Genomic DNA, 23,483 nt, shown 5'->3' with positions numbered 1-23,483 from the left:
ATAGGCCATCAAAACACTCCTTAATCATGGAGAGAAAACCAAGATGCCTACTGTATCCTGTAATTTAAAATTAGTCTTGTAAGATAAACGATTTTTATTACTCAAACACAAACACGCCAAGGCATTAGACTTCTTTTTTCTTAAACCAATATATGTTATACTTCTCACATAAGTATTTTCATTGATGCCTGAGATACCCTACCCTGAAACTGCAAGAAATGTTTTTCAAAGGAGAAGTAGATTCACATAATGTCATCTATTTTAGAGGAATGGTATTTCTATTTATAAACTTTATTGCAGGACTTTTGGTAACGAAAAGTCATTTGAACACTCCATTTGAATATTTCCTCAACCTGTTTCAGGGTATGTATCAGCATGAATAAAAATTCAGTGCACTCTTCAGAGGCACTCTTTGTGTCTCTATTTTAATTTGGAAAATTTTATTTTATAACTATTATCATCTGACTATATCACTAAAAGCTGATCATTCAGAATAGGATATTTTAAGCAAAATCAAGGCTTGTGAAGAAAGACAGTATGTTGTGTTAGACCACAAAAACACCTCTGTGTCCAGAACCAGACCATTCTGATCCTTACATTGCCATGGCTACAATATCACTACTGTTTTTAAAGCTACACATTTATTGGTGCCAGCTGGTAAAAACAAAACCAAAATAAAGTATACCAAACCAAACAAAGCAAGCTGAAAATCCCAAGAAATCACACAAACAGGTGTCTCCGCCAACAGAAGAGTTGTCCTTAATCAGCTCAGCTTTTGAGACTCACTATCTGTAGTCTCTGTAGAGGAATTTCCACATGCTGGTTTATGCTTTGGCTACTTTCACTTTAGTTTTTTTTAATCTTATCAGGGTGAGATTTAATCTCATTCTCTGTCTGGACTACGCTAATTTACTTTTGGCAACCAGTCAGGCTGTCAATGGCCACGGGCGCTACTGTCACTCCTGGTGGACACATTTTGGCTCATGCTTTTGCACCTTTAATGCCTGACCTGACTTCTTGTGAACTTCCCTGGGGATTTCACTCATTTACTGGAAGTTCTTATGCTGCAGACTCCTCTTTTCTCACGTAGTTTTCCATCACTGGCCAGTCAAAGCCTGCTTTGGATTAACGCTGATTTACATAACAAGTGCCTGCTGCTTTTGGGAAAATTACTGGTCTGATCTATCCAGATAATTTGCGTGTTTCGCCATGTTCAAGAAGCTTGTATCTACATAGCAAAAAATGACTCACAATGTTAAAGGAACCATATTCAGGAAATTATAATCAGGGCCATTGTATAATGCATGATATGTAGTTGATATTGCTGTCTTTCCTAATCTCTTCTGTAAGAAAATTAGCCATGGAATTGAATATCCATACGCACAATTATTAATGCTAACCAAGTGACACACGTAAAGCACTCTAAATTCTCTATTTCATTCTGCAAGTTTCCTTGTTTTCAGAGATAATTATGATAAATTGCCTGCACAGCATTTTTGTGCATGTCTAGATATCAAAAAGCAGACTTTAATGTACATTTTAGTTTTCTGTATGTTCTTCGACTGTATTTTTATTTAAGAACAGCTTGAAGATCTTTTATTGGTGTCATCATGACAGAAGCATCATCTTAGTCAGATGATACTACATCCTAAGACATCATTTAGCATTTCCCACTCAGAGCTCTCCGTAAACATTAACCTTTGAAATAAAATCAGATTCTTCAGCTTAAATCTCTTTTTCTTAGCATTTAAAGTGACTGTTGTAAAAGCCATGTCCTTAGCAGTGCAACCCTGCCAACTGGTGATTACACTTAATAAGTTGACTTTGGACCTGCTGTGTATCATCAAGAGTTTGACTCTTTATTTGCTGTTAAGCACCAGTTTTGATGAAGCTGTTATAACTCTTATCAACCACATAATTTCTCTTATCACAGTTCCCACTGGGAACATTCACTGCTTCTCTGCATTTTGCTTCCTGAGATATTTACTCTCTGTTTTCCTCCATAGGGAAAGTTTTGTGTCAGTTACAGCTGAAGTTCTAAAAATTCACATAAAAGTTAAAAGGCAACAACAAATGCGATTGAGGACTGCAAATTCATACAGTCTTTGCAGGCAATATCATAAGACGACTTGTTCAACCAACCAGCTTCTCCCACTACCACATACGCATACACATACATGCACAAAAGCCACCATAAATAATTGAATTAAGAAAAGTAATAATTCATATATAATATCTATCATTAAATTAAGAATGTATTCACAGGTTTGCACTAAGATGCAGTTATTTTGAGTGCTTTCTTTTTTTCCTAAAGTTGTAATTCCACAGATAAACAGGCTATGGGGATATTCTGTAATAATTATAAAAATACTGTGCTTTCAGCATTATTAAGACGTTTTCCTAACATTAACACCTGAAACTCAGTCTAAACTGCCAAGTTTCTCTTTATGCAGAGCCAGTTATGCCAAGACCGTGCTGAATCTTGCAGTTTCTACCCAAAGCCAAAGCCATAAATTCCTTTCTGGCAAATTGCATTCAGCTCAGATTTAGTCTAAACTTGGCGCAGGCTTACCTGAAAGGTTCAGAAACTTTGGTAAGTCTTTAAAAAGGAGATTTGCTTGAATACTCAGGATTCACTATAAATATTTTGCATAGCTGTCAGCATACTTGCAGCTACTCCCACACAACAGCCATTTGCATCTTCAATTTCAGTCCTGCAACTGGTGGAAAAGGTTTGGCATTTGTTGTTTTTGTTGCTGTTGTTTATTTTAAGAAGACAGATTAAAATTCTAAAAGACAGGAGTTCAGCATGGAGATGTACTGAAAATACAGATGCTTAGCCAGACTTGCCAGATGTGCAGATTGGGCTAGAATAAGATTCTCTTACTTCCTTCCAATGTAGCCATTCCGGAAATATCAAGAAAACCCTATTTTATATTTCAGCCAAAGACCAAAGGTACAAACAGTAGGACAGGTGTGATCTGTGGAGGGCAAACACGCAGAAGTTGTTTGCAGTTCACCTCTGCAGTTCTGGCTGCAGTCCCTTATTACAGATCTCTGTGAGGCTCAGTAAATAACACCAACCACACGTGGCTGCAGGAGGCTGACAACAGCCAAGAGCAGATAAAGCAGGCTAGCACCTCATTGTTCCCCATCTCTGCCGCATTTCTCAGCCCAAGACATGAGGAAGAAATTATTGCCCCTGAGGGTGGTGAGAGCCTGGCCCAGGTTGGCCAGAGAGGTGGTGGATGAACCATCCCTGGAGACATCCCAGGCCAGGCTGGACGGGGCTCTGAGCAACCTGAGCTGGTGAAGATGTCCCTGCTCATGGCAGGGGTGGCGCTGGGGGAGCTGGGAAGGTCCCTGCAAACCCAAACTATTCTATGATTCTGTTATTCTGTGATTCCTTCCTACACAGGTTACAGAAATCATGGACAGCATCCATTGGGGTCTTCTTTGCATTAGGTTCTTCTTGATTTTTGTCCTATATGGAGGACCAGTCTGATAGCAGAAATCGGCCAGATTACATACCAATGAAAAACAGACTATTTTTCCACTGATGAACCTTACATTAAGAAATTAAAACCAAAAAGACCGAAAGCTATAAGGTTTTTCCTCACATATTTTTCAAATGCATTCTCTGTAAACACCTAGAAATACGAGAGGTCATAAATTAGCACATATGCTTTACAAAATTTTTCAAACGTTTACTCTCATACTTGCTTTCCAAGGTAAACTTTTACAACCCTACATTTCAGTTCACACTTTGCAATCTAAGTCTACTACTGTTTTCACTTCTTTCTCAAATAAACAAGAAATGGTTGAAAAAGCCTTTGACACCTCTGCCCCTAGGTCAAGAGATTCCCTGACTAACAGTATTAGAGCAGTTAATTCTCTAGTCATATGTGAAAGAAAGCTGAAAGCTACCAAAGGAAAGCAATACTCAGGAGGGAAGCTGGAAACTGAAGAAACTACATTTGGGGACCACACAAACAAACATCACTGAATACAGGTCATTCTTGCCCATATAAAAAGGTCAAAGAAAGTGCTATTCCTGCAGCACATCAAGGTATTATTTTTATTATAATTTTTGTTAAGGTAGTAATTTCTTCTTCTGTATATTAATGACAAATACAAAGATTTAAAAGAAACAGGGAATCAAAAGTCAGTCTTGACAGATAGGAAGAGTCAAAAGAGAGAAACTAACTTTGTGTTTGTTGCCGAACTTTTACTTGCAATTACAGAAAATCTCAAAATGAAGAGTTAAAGGCTAAGAGGTATTGCTATAAAAATATTTCTTCCTTTTAACTGGTTCTTTCAATGTCATCATCTCTCTTATGCCTACTGTTATCTCTTTATTTCTTGTTATTCTGTTACATTTTACTGAGAAATTGGATAGAACGTTTATTTAGCAGCATTTACTGCAGTACCATGAAAGAGTAAAAGTGTAACTGAGTGGTGCATCTTCAAAAGCCATAAACACAACAAACCTTCAAGAAACTCTGGCTTGGAGAGATCCCAAGCATTGTGGATTACTGGCATGATTATTTTCCATACCTGCTGCCTGGATGTTGTAGGGCAAGAGGGGTAGGAATAAGGTGTTTGTAAACTCCAGCATTCTCTGACTATTGGGAAAACTTTTGGGGGATGCTGCAGGCAGAGACCTGCAGCCACACAGTGCTGTAAGGAGACAATTGATTTTAATGAAAATTACTGTAGATATTTACTGCCTTTCTGCAGCTTCAGAGACAGCAGACGGCAAGCATTATTTATAAAGCAGGAAGTTACAGTTTTTTGGTTAAGGATGCTCCTCAAAAAAAGGGAAATGTGGGCAAAAATAAGGACAAGGACTAGTCATCCTTCCATATCTGACAAGTGGGTGAACAAGAGTAGGTGGAGGTATAATAATATATTTTGCTCTCTCATTGAAATACCTCACTTCTTGGCTTGAGATAATGAACTATTTTTCCTCCCTCCATCCTTGCCCCCCATTCTGTGCAAAGAGACAAAGATCTGGATGAATAAAAAGCACCTCAAGAGTTAATGAGATCTCATTTCACTAAGAGTCTTACTCAAAGTAAAATTAAAACCAAACTCACATTAAATATGGATGTCAGCCTTGCATGAGAAACTTTTGTTTAGAGCATTTTTTTTTTTAGCAATGGTAGCCCTAAAGATTTCAAGAATTTGCATTTGTGAGTTACAACTTTTTGGGCTTTTTAATGGAAAAATCATTAGCACAAAAATTTATACCAGGGCTTTCTAAATAGGCTCTGATAGAAATACCACTACTAAGCTGTGAACAAAAGAAAAATGTGAAATTTACAGAAATAGAAAAGGAATGAAATGAACATTTACGCAATTTCATTGTCTGACTCTGAACAGGGACCACTCTATGATTCTGATAAAAGAACAACACTTGGGATACTAATCAACTCATAGTATTTAGTTGTTTCCCTATGATTCTGCTTATAAAAACCTTAATGCATGTTAATGCATACCAATGTAATACCAAAGAATACATATACATATATATTTCAAAACTAAGCAATTGTAACATTTTATTTCCATGCCTTGGTGTATTTATTGAACTTTGCAGAAAAGCAGCTCTACTCATTGTTGACAACAGATAGTTTAAGTCACGAAACACGTATCAAACCGTTGGTTCTTGTACTTGGAAAACAAGAAGCTGCTTTCTCTCTTGGAAATTCTTTCTAATGGATTAATGCCAGAAGTGACCTAAGATATGTTTGCAGCACTAAACAGAAGAATTTGGATATGACCCGCTCTGTTACCCATTCCTTCTACCCATGGAGCATTTCTCAAGAGGAAAAAATGACAGGGGTTGTTGTTTTCTTTTTTTATTTTAGCTTCATTTTTCCTATTACTCAGCATGGAATATGTGTTCTTTTGAGATCTCCCTCTTTGTGTCAGGGCTCCAGATCACTGCCTATTCCATCCCAGCATCCTTGTATGGCAATAACTGCTGGCTCTGCAGTATCGTGTTTTCTCATTGCAAAACCACACCAAGTGTTTGACAGAGCTGTCCACTGTAAAGCAAACACAGACAGCTGCCAACTGCAGAGCTGCATGGTGGGTCAAGAAGACAGTACAACCAGAATAAGTCTTTCATTATTATTTTTTTTTTTCTTAAACTCTATTGCTTTTTGACTTTTCTTCCTTTGCAGAGCAGCTCCCAGTTCTGCCATTATCCCTCCCCCAGTCAGTGGTGGGATGTAGACCTCTCACCTTGTTCATCACAACCAGCATGTAGAGGTTGAGCTTCACCAACCTGGAGGCACCTACAGGTCAGACCAGATCAGGAACGTGGACCTAATTAGGCTCCCACCTCCAGCCTGTGCATGTTCAGGTGTTTGTAATAGAGTTTTGGCTCCTTGCAGAAGTTAAGAGAAAAGATGGACTGATAAGCGAGTAACGAAAAGCCTGGTGAGAGGTAAAAACCATCTCTTGAGGGAATTGGAAGGTAAATCTGAAGTGAGATGGGGAAACTTTGCCAGGCAGGTGGATTTTGAAGAAAACAGAAAGTCAAATATAAAGCCTATAAAACCTAGCTATATAGGCAAGTACTGGAAATCTCACAGCCTAGTGTGTCAGTGCCGTTTCACATAATCAATAATGACAATAATTCATATAATTTAATGAATGTAGAAGTCCATATGGGTGATGTTCATCATCCTGTTCCAGAGACAATAGTCAAAATGGTGACAACCTGAGCATTATTCTGCTTTCTCTGTTGTTACATCAGGTATGGTGTCTCCACCACCACTGCCGGGATGATGGTTATTGCTGCAGGCGCTCTCAGAAAAATTCAGTTTAATGTAATATAATGACACTCCAAAAACTGGCCAAGCCAGTTTCTCCAAGTGCTCTCAGGAAAACCGTAGCCTCTGGTCTCCACATACTGACCTTCTGCCTCACTGTCACTCCATGCTTTTTGTTAGGAGTGTCTCATATCTGCAAATAGCCTCTGAGTTTCTTTCTTGTGGGGTTGTTTTGTGTGGGGTTTTTTTGTGTTTGGTGTTTTTTGTTTTTTCTGTGTGGTTTGTTTGGTTTTTTTTTAAGGTGGTTTCTGTGTTGTCTAAGATACAATAAATATTTTTTGCGTACCAAAAATATATATTCTGTTTACCCATAACTATGTATAACCAATAACCTACGTACTATATATGTTATTTTAAAAAGATAAACTACACACAGGCACAATTGTTCGTTGAACATGGTCAGTGAGTAAGGCAAGTTTAAAGATACAGATGAACTTCCATCTTAGGCCTTAGATAGCTCTGTTCCATGTGGATCTGCCTCTGAATTTAAATACAGAGCTACTCAAAGCACATACATTCAGTTACTTGCAACTGCACCGACAGTCTCAGATTAAGCTTCATGTGTAATGAATTAATACATCACATTCTAGATGTAAAATATTTGGTAAAGATAACAACATTTTTTTTCCTCTATTAAATGTATAAAACACAATGAAGATCATACTTACCAATATGAATTAAGGCAACAAAAAGCATTTACTTTGTGTCATACTTTAGTTATATGCTGCCTTTAGTAAACAAATAAAATGAATGGAGGTTAATTTGGAAGGCAATCTATTAGGAAAATGAAAAAAGTACTGGTGGTAGCAAGCTTTCCAAACTTTGCTGAAAGCAACAGAAAATAACTGAGATTATGGTTTCATGTCACATATGGGTGTCACAGATACATCACTTCAACTTCAGTACCAAAGAAATTCTATAATAAAATCCAGTATAAGCATAAAAAAGATGACAAATTGCTAGTCAAAAAAACATACAATAGTCAGTAATACAAGAATGCCACTCGTGGAAGGCATTTTTATGTGTGGCAAAGGGACTTGAAGCAGGTGTAATCATTAATTACTATTAGTTCTAAGATAATTGGCAGAATCTGTTCCAAGATTCTACTTAAGAATAGTTTCTAAATGGTAAATAAACCATTAATATACGGTACAGACATGTCTTTATGCTTTGCAGATGTTAGCAAGCGGCACAGCTGTTGTGATAATTATAGTGCAACCTGCTGGATGTTAACACTTTGTGCAACAAAGCACTTATCAAAGCACCTGTAAACCTTAATCATACATGTGAAACTGAAGTTTTAATGCAAAATAAAATTTAACACAAACCAAAGCATGAGCCAAGGTTCTTGTTAAGTCACTGGAATAAAAATTTTATCCAGTTTGCTAACTAAAGTATCCCATAGGACATGATCTGAGTCTCATTTCACTATTCGGGAGAGGATAAAGTAAACTTACGTGCTGCTTTTTTTCTGTGATTATTTTTGCCCTTTTGCCTTCTTGGGGTCAGTAAGGGATAGCAATGAAGACAGCAGGAAAGGTATAGGCCTATAAGATTAACTTAATTAATTACTTAATTAATTAAGTAATTATTTACTTAATCCTCTGGCTCAGCAGTACTGGTGATGAGATTACTCAGTGGGATGAAATATTCCACAAAACATACCTCAACCCCAAACTGCAAGACTCTTCCATCCTTTACACAGGGTCTTTGACCATTGGCATGATGACTGATTCTTCTTTCATGTTAAAAAAATGATGGAACCGTTTAACACCTACTTAAACGCATTTTTGAAAAGCTGCAGTATACAGTATAACTTAGGTTTCATGTGAACAAAGCCAATAGAAATAATCTTTGAATGTGCTAGATGGCTCAATCTATACAGGTCACACACAGAAATCATATTCTTGGCAGAAAGCTACAACTATAATCCTGGGATTTTTTTTTTTCTTTTTTTTTTTTCCACTGTTTGTATTGGTGCTGTGCAAGGAGAAATTTCTAGGCAAGTTAGATGTTACTTAGTGTTAAGTACCGCATTATTTTCTTCCAGTCCTTGCTTGGCACTTTTAGCTATAACAAATCATTTTTATAAACTAAGCCAAACCATGTTAGCAAAGTCATTAAACAGTTTGTGCTAATGCTCTTTTCCCATGGAAAGGAGGGTGGCAATCTAAAGCAAACCAAAAAGAGATGTTCCCAGGAAGAGAAGGGTCTTTATTCAGATTATGCTGAAAATCATTAATCCCACAGCTCCTTCTACTCTCTACTCTTACAGGGATTTAATGAACTAGTAGTGCTCAATTTGGCTTCCATTTAGAAAATACAATCCATTAAAAAGATACAGTACTTGTGTCAATACAGGCTAAGAGATTGGTAGTAATACAGTTTAATAAAACTAAACACAAACCTGAAATGTAGGAGCCATTAAATTTGCGTCCTGTATTAGCAAGTAAGCTGGCCCTACACAAGTCATTTGTCTTCCCATGGCTTTTATTCCAGCCATCTGTAAAACAGAAATGATAATATCCATCTCGGAAAGGCACTCTGAAGATTGACAGGCTGGTAATTGACACTGCTGCAGAGCAGACATGACCGCTTACAGGCCAGATGAACTATAAAAAAATCATTTATTCTCAGTTTTTCATATATTATATCAATCTATACTATCGTGATAATTTTCACCAGCACAAAATGACTAATCATGAGTGCTTTGAAACTTCATTACAATATAAGAAATTAAAATTTATATTACATTAGTGAAAATACTGCATTTCTGAAGTTTATTATTTTCTAAATTTTTCAAATATCTATGAGATTGCCCAAACACACAATATAAGATCTCTGTTTTTCTACAGATACATATTCTGAGAGGGAAATCTATCGGAACTTTTGTTACTTCAAATATTTCTAAAATCTTGTGAGGGCTACCCTAAAGATGCCTTCTCAGGTGGTTTTCATGTGTCCTAAAGTAAAACAGGGCAGTTACATTGTTTTTCAAGGGACTGGGAGAATAACTTCAGGTAAAATTCAGCATATATGGCTAGATCTTAGATCAATTAATTTTTAGACTATTTCTACACTGATTCCTAAGAAAAACTTCAAGTGTTCTAAGAGTCTCATCATGGCCTCCCTACATCCTATGCTACTGTAGCCTATGTGAAGGACACCTACACGGTACTTATTTGCAAACCAAAATCCCTGAGGGAATGTGGACACAAATGACTTGCTTCTCCTCCTGAGATTACCTGTTTCTTAGGGAAAAATTTAAAAAAAATATGTCCTGAGACTGGCAAAGAACTATTGGAATGGGTGCTAGCAGACTTTCTGTTCTCAACATATGTGATGTCTAGATATTATTTTTTTAAAAACCTATGCAGAATGGGTCAAAGAAACAGGTGTGAAAGGACAGGGTTGTCTTTGGGACTAAACCTTGGTAGAGTATAAAGGACAGGACTGGGTTCCTGCCACTGGGGAGTAGAAGCTTCTCTGCTTGTTTCAAGATGCTCCACAGCGATGGTCCTTAGTGTGCACTGCCAGTTACAATTTTTACAGACAAACAGTTAAATAGCCAACCTGCTCACTTTCTTGATGACCCCCTCTTAGGTCTCTGGCTACAAAAGCTTGTTGTCTCCTGTAATGCTGGCTTTTCATCTAATCATCTGCTTGTACTGTGTGTCCTGCATGTCCATTTCTTGTCTCACATCAGTTTATAGACACATTAGAGCACAGGACATCTTTTTGTTCTCTGTTTATACAATATTCAACACAATGAAAGCCTTGTCCATTTGTGAACTCTGCAACACTACAATTAACACATAATCATGGTTTCTCCATCAAAATAATTGTTAGGCATTAGCATTTACTGAGAAGAAAGCATATGCTCTGTTTCCCCGAAAATAAGACAGGGTCTTATATGAATTTTTGCTGCAAAACGTTACTTTTTTACATGTATAGCTGCCTGGACACTACTTAAACTGACTTTTTAAATGAACTGTAACTAACACTTTTTTTTGGAGTAGGGCTTATATTTTGAGCATCCTCAAAAATCCTGAAAAATCATGCTAGGGCTTATTTTCAGCTTAGGTCTTATTTTCAGGGAAAAAGGGTAGGTACCCAGCTAAAACAGGTGCTCCTAATCTGAGATTATTTCTCAAGACTTTAGCAGATGTTCATCAGCAAAATAATTATGTAATAAGGAAAGGACAAAGCACTCATCATTAAAGGGCAACCTGAAAGTAACCAGTTCCTAAGATAACTGTTAATTATGTTGGGGTTTGTTGGGATTTTTTTTAGAACATAGAGACATTTCTATTTAATAAAATATTATTATTATAATAAAATATTACCCTAAACACTGATGTGTTATACTAACTGAAAGTAACGTGAAAGCAGGAGCCTCACACATCTGGTGAAGCATCCTCTGGAATCAAATTTCTCTTTTTGCTGACCACAAAAATAGCCTTTGGAAAGTGGTGTATTAATTTAGATGCCTAGAGGTGGGGACTGTGACTATCCCTTTTTCATTTACTGATGAAAATTAAATGGCATAATTCAGAATAGACCTATAAGCACATATTCATTTTATGACGTAAAAATTTCTGTCGCATAGGTTGGCCTATTCAGCTAATAATAGGTGGTTACAAAAAAGCTAGTGCGAAAATGACAAAGCTTTGCAGGAAAGCAGGAGTCTCCATGGTGAGAATCACTGCTTTTCTGACATCTTTCAGAAGTCAGGAATGAGAAAAAGGTCCTGCAAGAGCTGCTGGTTCCACTCCACTCAGAAAGGAATCACTCTGCCCATTAAAACGCCAATTTTCTCTTTCCTGGAACAAAAAGATTAATCCTAGAGGGTGCTGGGGCATAAGAAATACTGAACTTTCAAAACCCTCTGCTGGGTATGCAGAGTATCTGAGCATATTTTGGGACGTGTGTTATACAATTTTCAGCCTGCTGCTCTTCTACACATTTTTTTTGAAGCACAATCACAACATTAGGAAGTCGCCAGTGTTTTATTTACACACACACTCACACACAGAGATTAAAAAGATGATACCCCCCACCCTAAACTAAGTCTTCTACTCACCCTCCTTTAAGAAGACACACAAAGAACAAAGAAAAAACAGCTTGGTTCCTAGTTTTGCAATTGGGGATCTAATACATCTTTGTCACTAGAACTTTCCATGACTCTGTTGTAACAGCAAGACAACACATCTGAAGATTTAAACAAATAATCAGCTGACAGTACGAGTTGATTTGGTGTTTTTTTTTTAATCCAATTGACCTTTGTCAAGGCAAAAGCAAAAGAGCAACACTTGACATTTTGCTCAAAAGAAAGAAAACATAATTTAGCAATTTTCTTCCCACTGTGGTTAGCTCCAGCTTCACAGTTGCTCAACTTTTTCCAGACAGAAATGATTTGCAGTCCTGACATGCATTAGAAATCTTCCTGAGAGAGCTGCTACTAAGCAGTTGTATTCAGATCTCACATTTAACTGTTGACATGTTCTCCCTTGGCCAAAAAAATCCATCACAAAAATTCAGTACGAAAATAAAACATTGACAACATTACGCTTAAATACTTTCAAACAGACTTTGAAATTAATTTATGACAGTTTGGTTAACATGTTCCTTAAACTTATGGTCCTTTTGTTAATAGAAGGAAATACTGAAAATCTCAAAGAATTTAGGGGTATGAGATCACAGCCACTCTCAGCGTTTCTGAGCAGGTTAGATGTTTGACTCTTTGCCCATACAAATCACAGCCGGCAGACCACTGTGCTAGTAGATGTAATCAAAGCAAATTTAACTTTGAAAGTGACATGACAAATACTCTCAGGCTTCTGAAATAAGATTTTTCAAATCCCTGCTGGCCACTAATAATTTTTTTATACTCCTACCGTATACAGAATTCATCTCTTGGACCTACAGGCTCAGAAATGTCCACAGGATCCCAAATAACACGTCACTAGTAGCTTTTACAATGGCATTCGTATTGTTGTTGGGTAAAAAATTAGCATCACATTTGCTTCTTTCAAGCCTGTATCATACCAGTGATTTTCATTTCTCCTGAGACAAACCAATGCACCCATCTCGGTTCGTACTTCTCAGTTATTTAAAATTTACCAGTTTATAGCAGAAATTGTTTCACTATTAGTCTCTTAGTGCATAATTCTACACTTGGTGTTTCCAGGTCTCACACAATTGCTGTTAAATCATTCCACAGCCTACAAATCATCCCTTTCATTGCATAGGATACATCAGCCCTCTAAATCACCAATAACTCTCAAATTTGTCTAATCAAAAAGCTATATTAGCATTTTTTCTGCCACAGTCATAATGAAATTCAAGTGAAAATAAGTATCAAGATGCAATATTTTTTTTTATTTTTTTTATTTTTTAAAAATTTTTTTCCCTTTCCTTTTATTGCTTCAGTTTTGTTGTGGCACTGTATCAAATACCTTCCTAAGAGCTGAAGAGATTTGCTGCATTTCCTTTGTCTGGATTAGCAGATAATGTCTTGGACTTGTATGCCTAACTTCATTACATACAAGCTAGATTTTATCTTACTTTAAGTATTTGATCTTTAATTGTAAAACTGATGTCTAGCTAACAGGTTTCTAGCTGACAAAATCAAAATATATTTAGCATATAAGATAAAGCAGAATGTATGTTGTGGCACAAGAAGATTTTGCTGATGTCTAGAGGTGTCCCAGCTTTATTTCAAAGATTCTTTGCTTGTATTCCAAAATGCTTTTGAGTCAAAAGCAAACTGTATATTTATATATTATGTCACTGTTTCAAAAAGTAATTGTTTATTTTGGCACACCACCTCCCCTTTAATCCTAACACAACCTGTTAGGGCTCACAACAACACTTCTTTAGAAGAGAGCACTTCTAAAAAGAATCCTTTGAACAGTTTCTTTTAGGCAAACTCTGTCCTAATTCAGAAAATTTCTAATTAATTCTTTCCTAGGCTGGCAAAACTATTATCAATTGTACTTAGAGAACTGCTTTGTCCTCACTGGAAATTAAGCATTTGCAGTTTATCTGCATATAGATTAACATAAGGAATTTATTTAAATGTTACTGTAAGAAAAAGCTGTGAAAGATTGGTCTCACTAAAGGAGAGAAAAAAGAAAGGACAGGGAAAAGGACAGGGAAAAGGACAGGGAAAGGGAAAAGTGAAGAGAGAATAGAGAAGAGAGGAGAGGAGAAGAGAAGAGAAGAGAAGCAAGGAAAAGCAAGGAAAGGAAAAGCAAGGAAGGGAAGGGAAAGGAAAGGTGTGGAAAGGAAAGGAAAGGTGCGGAAAGGAAAGGTGCGGAAAGGCAAGGAAAGGTGCGGAAAGGAAAGGTGTGGAAAGGTGCGGAAAGGAAAGGTGCGGAAAGGAAAGGAAAAGAAAGGAAAGGTGCGGAAAGGTGCGGAAAGGAAAGGTGCGGAAAGGAAAGGTGCGGAAAGGTGCGGAAAGGTGCGGAAAGGAAAGGGAAGGGAAGGGAAGGGAAGGGAAGGGAAGGGAAGAGAAGAGAAGAGAAGAGAAGAGAAGAGAAGAGAAGAGAAGAGAAGAGAAGAGAAGAGAAGAGAAGAGAAGAGAAGAGAAGAGAAGAGGAGAGAAGAGAAGAAAAGGAAAGGAAAGAAAAAGAACTGCTAATTAACGGACACTGGTTGTATGCAATAACCTTTTTACTCACATGACAGAAGTTCCTTCATGCATAATTCTATAAGGACCATATACTTAAATGATTGCAATTTCTTTTTCCCAGTCTTGTATACATTTTTAATATCTATTCTTGTTCCCTTACCAATCCAACAAGTCATCAGGTGGTGTACACTCCAAAAATCTAAACAATTTCCAACAGTGACTCCTGTTTAAAATCTATTGTACATCAATTATAACGTAAAATACAAAGAGGGCCTTTCCATTGCATATAATACTTCAGAAAAAAGTTAATTAAGTCAGTCTTTACTGATTTCCTTTTAATTTGGTTTTATTTCAGAATGAAATTTCAGCTTATTGTGGTCTCTGTTAAAATTGAATATGAATACGCTGAGTAATAATGAAACTATGAGAGATAAAAACAGGAATCCTATTCATTCTTTCTGCAGTAGCTGGTTGGAGGCCATTGAAGCTGTATATAAAATATATTTTTTTTTAACGTGAGTTTTAGAAGTCCCCAAACAAGACCTCATCTGTATTTTTTATGAAGAAAAGGAAGAAATGTCCTTCCCATACTGGTGAAACATCAGGCTTGTACAATACGGAGGGTTCTTGTGCAGGAAATGTGTGGGTGGAGGGAAAACGATCGGTTCTTTTCCTGGAAGCTATTAAAACTTCACATGCATTTATTTCACAGAGACAGCCTTCATATCACAATGATGTTCAGCTGAATATATATATGGACAGACACCACTCTGCACTGCTGAAACATGAGAAACCAAATCCACTGCTCCAAAGTCATTCGTAAAGATGGCTAGTATTTTTCACATAAATTTTCCTTTCTATATAATTTTCTTGGGTTTCATCATTAGTTCTGTGATATTTGATGCTTTTCTAAAAACTCATGACCACAGGGCCATGCGGCTGGTGTTGTCTAACTATCTATCTATCTATCTATCTCTCTCTCTATCTATCTATCTCTCTATCTCTCTATCTATCTATCTATCTATCTATCTATCTATCCAATCTATCTATCTATCTATCTAATCTATCTGTCTATCTATCTATCCATCTATCTATCTATCTATCTATCTGTCTATCTACCTGTCTCAATGAATGGTTTGAGAATAGAGCTTCCCATGTGTCATATCATAGAATCACAGGAAAACTGGTTGGATGGGACCTCTGAAGGTCATTCAGTCCACTTGGAGGGTCAGCCCATTGATCATGTCAGTATGGCTTTGTCTATCTGAGTCTTAAAGCCATTCAGCAAAGGAGATCCCAAACCTCTCTGGACAACGGTTCCAGTTCCATACTTCCTCCTACTGAATTAGTTTTCCTTATGTCCAATCTGAAAACATCCTACAACACAGTTTTGTGGCCATGTGCCCTTATTGTTATCACCTGGCACTATCAAGAGAGTAGGGAGGAAGAGCATGACATCATCTTTTTAATTACCTTTTGAAGATTTGCATGCTGCTTTTATATTTCCCATTGGTGTCCTTCTCACCCAACTAAATAAGCCCAGCTCCCTCAACAGCTCTTCACAGGACACGATCTCCAGGCCTCTAACCACCATGATAACCTTCCCTTGGGCCCTCACTAGTTTCTCCACACGTCATGAACTGGAGACTCCAAAACTGGATGGAGTGTTCCAAGTGTGGTTTCACTAGCTCTGAGAAGACAACCATGATAACTCAATCCATTGGCCACATTCCTCTTGGTGCAGCCTGGTATTTGCTTTGCCTTATTTCCAAGAGGAGTTGCAATCCCCATATTTACTGTCAGCTGCAGATTTCCTGAAGCTATACTCTGCCTTTCTCAAATTTGAGAGTAATGTTACCCCTGCCATCGTGTTTATCCTCAGTCACCATCTTTTTTCACAAATAGGCTCACAATTACACGGCCAGCTGTTTCAGCACTTCTGGGTGATTTTTTTTTTTTTTTTTAAAAGAAAGCATTAAGTACTTCAGCCAATTATAAAGACACAGATTACTTTCAAGACTGAGAAGCCACACTCTCAACTTTTGAATTCTATGGCCATCAATTAATGGTCTTAAAATAACACTACAGAATTTTTAAGTCTGGATTTAAAGGCAAAATAAAGATTGACACTACATTATGATTACACTGAGAAACTTATTTCACCTGAGTTATTAAAAAAATGCTGTTTATGGTGGCACAAAGAGATTGGCGGCAATGTAAAATGAAAAGGTGGGTGATTTGCTACAGATATAAAATCAAGATGGTTGCTATTTTATTCTCCACAATAAGAAAAGTGGACTCTTAGGAACAGAGCTGCAAGAAGACCCCAAATCCTTTTCAGTGGAGATGCTTTCAGTGACTGTATCAGTACATGTTATAGTTACATTTCTTAGTTGTTATGCTCTCTGTAACTCTTTTTATTACTAATGCTTTCCTAGGGGAATGGTTAAAACTGCTTTGTCATCTTCTACCTCAAAAACCGATAAAAGTGTTTAGAAGTTTTTCCTGGAATATATTTCTAATGTAAGTTCTTCAAGAACTGCCAAAGTAGCTTCATAAATGCTGGAAGACCTAAAATGTTATTTAATTACTATACTTGTTTTTAAAAAAATACATTGTATTTAATTTTTTTTCTGTTATAAATGGGCAACTGATTGAAGTAATCTTGAAATACATTTGATTGATGATTGGTTGAAATTCCAGTAAATCAAAGTCCACTTCAGTACATTCTTTCACTTTTTGCAATTTTATTAAGCATTGTTATGTATACGTTCATCATCATAAACATAGCTCGTGACATGAGCTACTCTCTTCTACCATCAATTTCTCAATTTCTCAATTTCTGAATATTTAGGATATATATAGTTCCAATCTGAGAACGTTTCCTTTGCTTAGCTGACACTGCACACTTTGTTCTGTCTTCAGCTATAGGCTGACTTTGGGTCTATTACATAAGAACTTAAATAGGTAAAGGGAATATTTTCACATAATTTCATAAGTCATTACAGTACACATGTATTACAGTATGTTTAGGGTGGTAACTAAGAACATAGATAATCCTTCTTTAAGAAGGGAGCAATACACACAGAGAAGGGATATATAAATGAATGCTGCATTGTCTTGATTTCCTGAATAATCAAGTCATTCAGATGGCTTTATAAGTTTGCATGGCTCGTATAATGCATATCAATGCTATTCCCCAGTCAGGATTACAGCCCAAAAGTTTAGCTGCTGATGTCAAAAAGTGCCAAGACTCAAAAAGTGACAATCTTTCTTCATTTGCTTTGTGTTAGTTCTTTTTGGGTTGTTTTGTTTTGCTTAAAATAAATGTACATACTGATAATTTTTAAAAAAAATTTTTTTTTTTTTTTTACTTTAGCAAAAACAACTTCTTTTTCTACTTCTTTGTTTTTCACTTATTAAACAAGTGAACTGTACTGAGTTGTTTTCTATCCTTCCAGGTATAGTATGTCTGAAAGAGAATCCAAGCCCCCAGAAACAGCATAGGAATCTACTTTATTCCACAGATGTCAAAATGCAAAGCCTGCTTTGGCGTGTGTTCTCTTTTGTTTCTGGAATAGTGTATAAATCCTTTGGGCTGTGTTTAATTGTGTTTGGTTTATGCACTGAGCTGACAGAAGAGGGTTTGGTATTGCTTGTCCTATTTCTACTTTAACAAGCTTATGTGCTTTTCTTGATATTCTCCTTATAGTTCACCTTATCCTGGAAATACTATGATGACCTAATTTCTTTTGTTGGGATTATCTGCTGTGTAGAATCACATTTTGCAAAATGTTTAGGCAGCCTTTTGCAGCCCATCATACTTACTTACGTCTTATGTCTGCCTAGTACTTGATTTTATTTGTTTTTGTATGTCTTATATCATCGGAATTGCTGTACAGGATCATCTATTCCATCTCTGACTCATCAGGAGATGCTTCAGGAAGATATCACAAGAAACAGGAAGGGAACCTATTTATAGCGGTGGCTTTCTCAGTGTCCCCTGACATTTAAATAGCATGTTCTAGGAAAAAAAAACATATCTTTCACCTAAAACTGGTGCTGGCATGAGCTTCATAAATGATATAGCTCTGTTTATTTTCTTTACTACACTAATAAAATGCACTTACAAAACTGTGTTTGTTCTCTTCATGCTTTCTCAGTATGCTGTTCTTTTTTACTTTTTTTTTTTCTCCTAAAACTATGGCTTATTGATTTCTCTTGCTACGTTTATATTCTGTTGTTCCAATATACGGATATTCCTCATTATATACATATTTTTTTTCCCGTAAAATCTACTAGTTTTCTCTGACTTTTTATCTCATTTCCTACCTGAGCTAGCCCTTGCTTCCATTCCAGTTCACCTCTTCTATTCCAATTAAAGAAGTTGGTGAATTGCATCTACTCCAGGTTTGGGCGTGCACCTGTTCACTCACTTTCTGTTTGTACATATTTCTTGATAAAAGTATTGCAGGGTTTTCAAACATTTGTACCTGAACTCTTGAATTTTCTCATACTGTAATCCACTACAAATAAGTTGACTTTTAAAAATTGTCATATTAGGCAAGTCAGCAGTTTTGCCCAGTTTGGAAAACTACGAGTCAGCTCTTACTGCCAGATTTTTTCCTGTGTTTCTTGGGAAGATGCATTTTACATTTAACAGTGTTGGTCATTATGTGGGCATGGGTCATTCTGGTGTCCTCAAACACAGAGTGGGCAAAGACATTTTATAACACCCTTATCTGCATCAGCCAAAACGACCTTTTCGAATACTGTGGTTAACAACGAGATACCTCTCAGTTTTGATTAACTTTTTTCCTGATTTAAAATTGCTGAAAAATGGAGTTTTGGTACTGTTGATGGGTAACATTTCAGTATTTCATAAAAGCAAGGTTTTGATTCAAAATGACTTATTAAAAAAGTTAATTTATTGCTGGGGCAAGGGCGTGGTGGAGCTTCATGCAGGAAACCACGACGGGGGTAGCTTAGGGGTATCTAATACCTTGTTCTTTGCAGTGTAGATACAACTTAAGTGATATGAGAGAGGGCTGAGGTGTGCAGTGCAGTTTGCTGGAAATATAGCCAAAGAATAGTGAAGATAATACTGAGAAATTTGGCTGTGGGGAAAAGGCTGAGAATGGGTCTAAAGCCTCAACCCAATCCCTCTGCAAACAATAGGAAGAGATCCACCCACCGCTTTGAACTTTGGATCCATTGAACGGCAAATACACCGCTGATGACGTGAGCTGTATAAACCAGAAACACCCTCTAATTGTATGAAAATCAGAGATCTTTTAGACGAGTATGGTGTATGCAAAACAGCTTGTGAAATCCTATACTTCAGAGACAAGCATATAAGACAGCTGATTATTTTTTCTCTCCCGACCCCAGCAAATATCTTGTGAATAAGTGCACTAAGGCAATCACATGTATAGAACAGAAGTAAATGTTCCTCTCAGTTTTGCAAGTGCAAAGATGAGGAGTTGAGACTTTCCACATGACAGCGCGGAGTATGTTTCTGCAACACAGATGCTGCATGGGCAGGATAATCAGGTGCACTATGCCAAGGAACTCAAAACATCAGATATCCCAGACTTGCTTCTTCTCCTTTTCCTTTCATGCTTTTCTAAATTTACTTTTTGTTTTGTAAACCAGCTATTGTCCTCTCATGTGGCACTTTGCATGTTTATTCCTGAATTTATTGGGAAAGGGTTGCTTTCCCCTCCATGCACTAGAATAGCTCGTACTATAAACTCATCTCTTATGGGAACCATTTCCTGCGGGAAGCGCTCGGAAACAATCTGTCCTTAGTAGATGATTTTTCTATCAAGCGCGTTTCCTAGGAAATGTATGTCACAAGGCTAAACAAATAAATTAGATAACATACAATGTCCTTCCAGTCCCCTGAGCTGGATCCATTTAAATACCCAACACATTTTAATGGGTCACGTTCTGCTTCGTTACATGGTCCATAGCTCCTGAGCAGCAGGGAAACAGGTCTCTGTTTCTCATGAACTATTTCATATTATCTTTCCTGTTGCGGAAGAGCTTTTAATGAATGCCAAATTGCTTTCCAGCCGAAACAGGGCATGTCGTGTAACAGCAATGCCCACCAATAAATGGTAAAACAGCCTTTTATCACAGAAAAATGGCCTTGTTTTAAGGATCATTATGAAACCTGAGAGCTGATAAAACATAATGCATGTGAATGAGATGCCAAGAGCATGCACTAAGAGACAGCTAGAGCCTACCAAAATCATTATGAAAATGTACTACCCAGTGTTAAGTCACATTTTCCTCTCCCATTCCCAAACAGCCAGACTGGGATTAAAGGTTGAAAGGACACTGGAGAGGGCTTTATATAGCTGTACCTGCTTACAGCAAAACCTTCATTTATTCAGTATGCAGAATTTGTAATACATAATTTTCTTCTACACAATTTGCATACTGATTTTTTCTCTAAGTAAGAAAATTTTGGGTTTCTGGTTATTTGATGAAAAGCATAGATTAAGGAAATTTACAGACTCTTCACCTTGTTCCTTCCCTGTTTTCGTGCTGCATGTCTCCTCACCTAGATCACCCATCAGTTTGTCTATTTCCTGGTAAGATGAACGCTAAGTTTAAAACAGGAGAACAATATATGTGGGGCAGTTATTTAAAATGTGGGGTGTTCCAGGAAATGTTTTTTAACTTATTTTATTGTAGATATTAACAAAGCACTGAAGACAAACACCTATTGAAACAAACAAACATAAAATCTATAGTAGCGTGAAAGCTACTCCATATTTTTAATGTTCTGAGGGTAACCAACCCTAACAAGGTATCTTTTCCTTTTAAATGTTCAGTAACTTTAGGCTTTAAAAAGTGATTTCCAACATCTAGTAATAAAAGCTAGTGGATACTGTGCCATTAAGTCTGAAAATCCCAGCAAAGGGTAATAAATGTTTTCAAAATATGAACTTGATTTCTTCATAGCTCTTTGAGTTGGCGATACAGAACTCCATGTTTTTAATTTAAAATATTAAGCAGGAAGAGAGTATACATTATTATGAAATTATTGCATCTCCTTTCAATAAAGGAACATCTATTTTATATTCAAGGTTTTACAGATTCTCTAGGGCTAGGAATAGCAAAAGATAACAGCTTTCTCCTTTTGATGTGGAAGACCAATACTGATGCAATTAGGATAGAACAGAGATGATAACCATTGGTGAAGCAGTTGCTCCAGTTGGCAGAGAGTTAAAGGAAGAATTATGGGCAGGACAATGTGGCATCACCATGGGTTTGAAACTAGGGCTCTGCTCCATGCATGGGGTTGCACAGCGGCGATAACGACGGAACGCAAGGATTCCTAATGAAGTTTCTGAATATACATTTCCCAGCTGTCCAGTTGAGGGTGGAGATGCATTTGGGGACGTGCGTCTGAAAAATTAGAAATGCACCTGCCCACAGAGATTATTTGATCTTTGTGCATGACCCCACACTGCTGCAGCATACAGCCCATGGACGAGCAGAGCTCTTAAAAGTTATTTATGTCAGGTCCTTGAGTACCAAAACAACACACACAGATGTATGTAGTCATGCAGTTGAGTGGAACTACGGTAGAAATATTTCTGACATTATAATACCTATTAAAAGGTTCCATCAGAAGCACACAGGAGTTATGTACTACATACATGACTTATTGTTATGCAGGGACAAACAATGCTGAAAAGAGACCAGTCAGCTATGGAAGGAAGGAAGGAAGGAAGGAAGGAAGGAAGGAAGGAAGGAAGGAAGGAAGGAAGGAAGGAAGGAAGGAAGGAAGGAAGGAAGGAAGGAAGGAAGGAAGGAAGGAAGGAGGGGACTTCCTAGAGTTCAATGATTTTTGAGTGCATGAATGGAAACAAAGCTACACAAAGAGCATTAAATTTAAGCAACCGAAAAACCTCATGTAAATTGAGAAAATATTTCATTTCACTTTTAACTGGATCTAAACAAAATCCTAACTTCGGAGTGGTGCATCGCAAGTAGCAGTCATGACATAAACATAATTCTAGGTACACATTTATATCTGTGTTTTTCACATCACCTGTTATCATACTGAATCACTGATGCAATAAATCCCCTGCAGACCTTGTGGGTCTCATATGTTACATGACTGGCTTTCAACATCCTGTTTTACTTCTTGACCATATTGCATGAATTGGCATCTTGAAACTGGCAACGTTAATTAAAATAATAATAATTCTATGGCTTTGAACTTTACTTGAATAAAATGAAATTTCAGGTTATATAACGCAGACTAATATAAAGGCTCTTCTGGCAGTTACACAGAAGGGTCAACAATCTGGCAAAGATAATTTTCACAAAGTATTCATATTTCTCTTCTCTAAATATGCCCTGGCAATAAAGTAATTTTATTTTAAAGCAAATATCCATGCATCTTACAGTGCTCTGGCACTGTTTTACCCCTGCCATAAAACCTCAATTATAATTAATTTCAAAAATTTGTATGTAAGATAGATCAATGTAACACAAACCCGGATCGGATTCTAGCAATAACCCTTTTAAGCCAATATATGTCAATATATACAGAATAGTTACATGGCAATATGTACTGAATAATTAAATGTATTGCAAAGAGAATAAGATACTTTTTTTTTCTCAATTAAAAAAAATACTTACTTCTGAGATGTACATTTTGGAAATGTTTAGATTTCTCCTTAAGGAAACTCCCACCTTTTGAATTCAAATCTAAAATAAATCTGTTATGTGAAACTATACCATTTTAATTAATTTTTATTTGATGAGGTGTAAAGATTTTTAATGTAGGTAAATCAAACATGGTAACACACCTATTTCTCTTGTAAAAATGGCAGAGGAACTTGCACACCATGGATTTGGATACATATATTTTTATTTCCTCATCATTTCACTGTTTCCAGACATAATTTTCTCATCTGTGATATACTATCCTCTATTCTATAAACAGTTCCACAATGTGCAGTATAGCATTGAATTCA

General features: G+C 36.8%; 1 protein-coding gene across 1 annotated transcript in view; it reads right to left on the bottom strand.

The window, feature by feature from the left end:
* ADGRV1 (adhesion G protein-coupled receptor V1) overlaps positions 1-23,483 on the bottom strand; it is a 288,101-nt gene that overhangs the window by 17,131 nt on the left and 247,487 nt on the right. The gene's annotated exons all lie outside the window — the stretch shown is intronic.

Source organism: Caloenas nicobarica, chromosome Z, assembly GCF_036013445.1.
Source record: "Caloenas nicobarica isolate bCalNic1 chromosome Z, bCalNic1.hap1, whole genome shotgun sequence".
In the NCBI taxonomy this organism is placed as follows: domain Eukaryota; kingdom Metazoa; phylum Chordata; class Aves; order Columbiformes; family Columbidae; genus Caloenas; species Caloenas nicobarica.
Note: the sequence above shows the minus strand (reverse complement) of the source record. Positions and strands in the feature narration are given on the sequence as shown.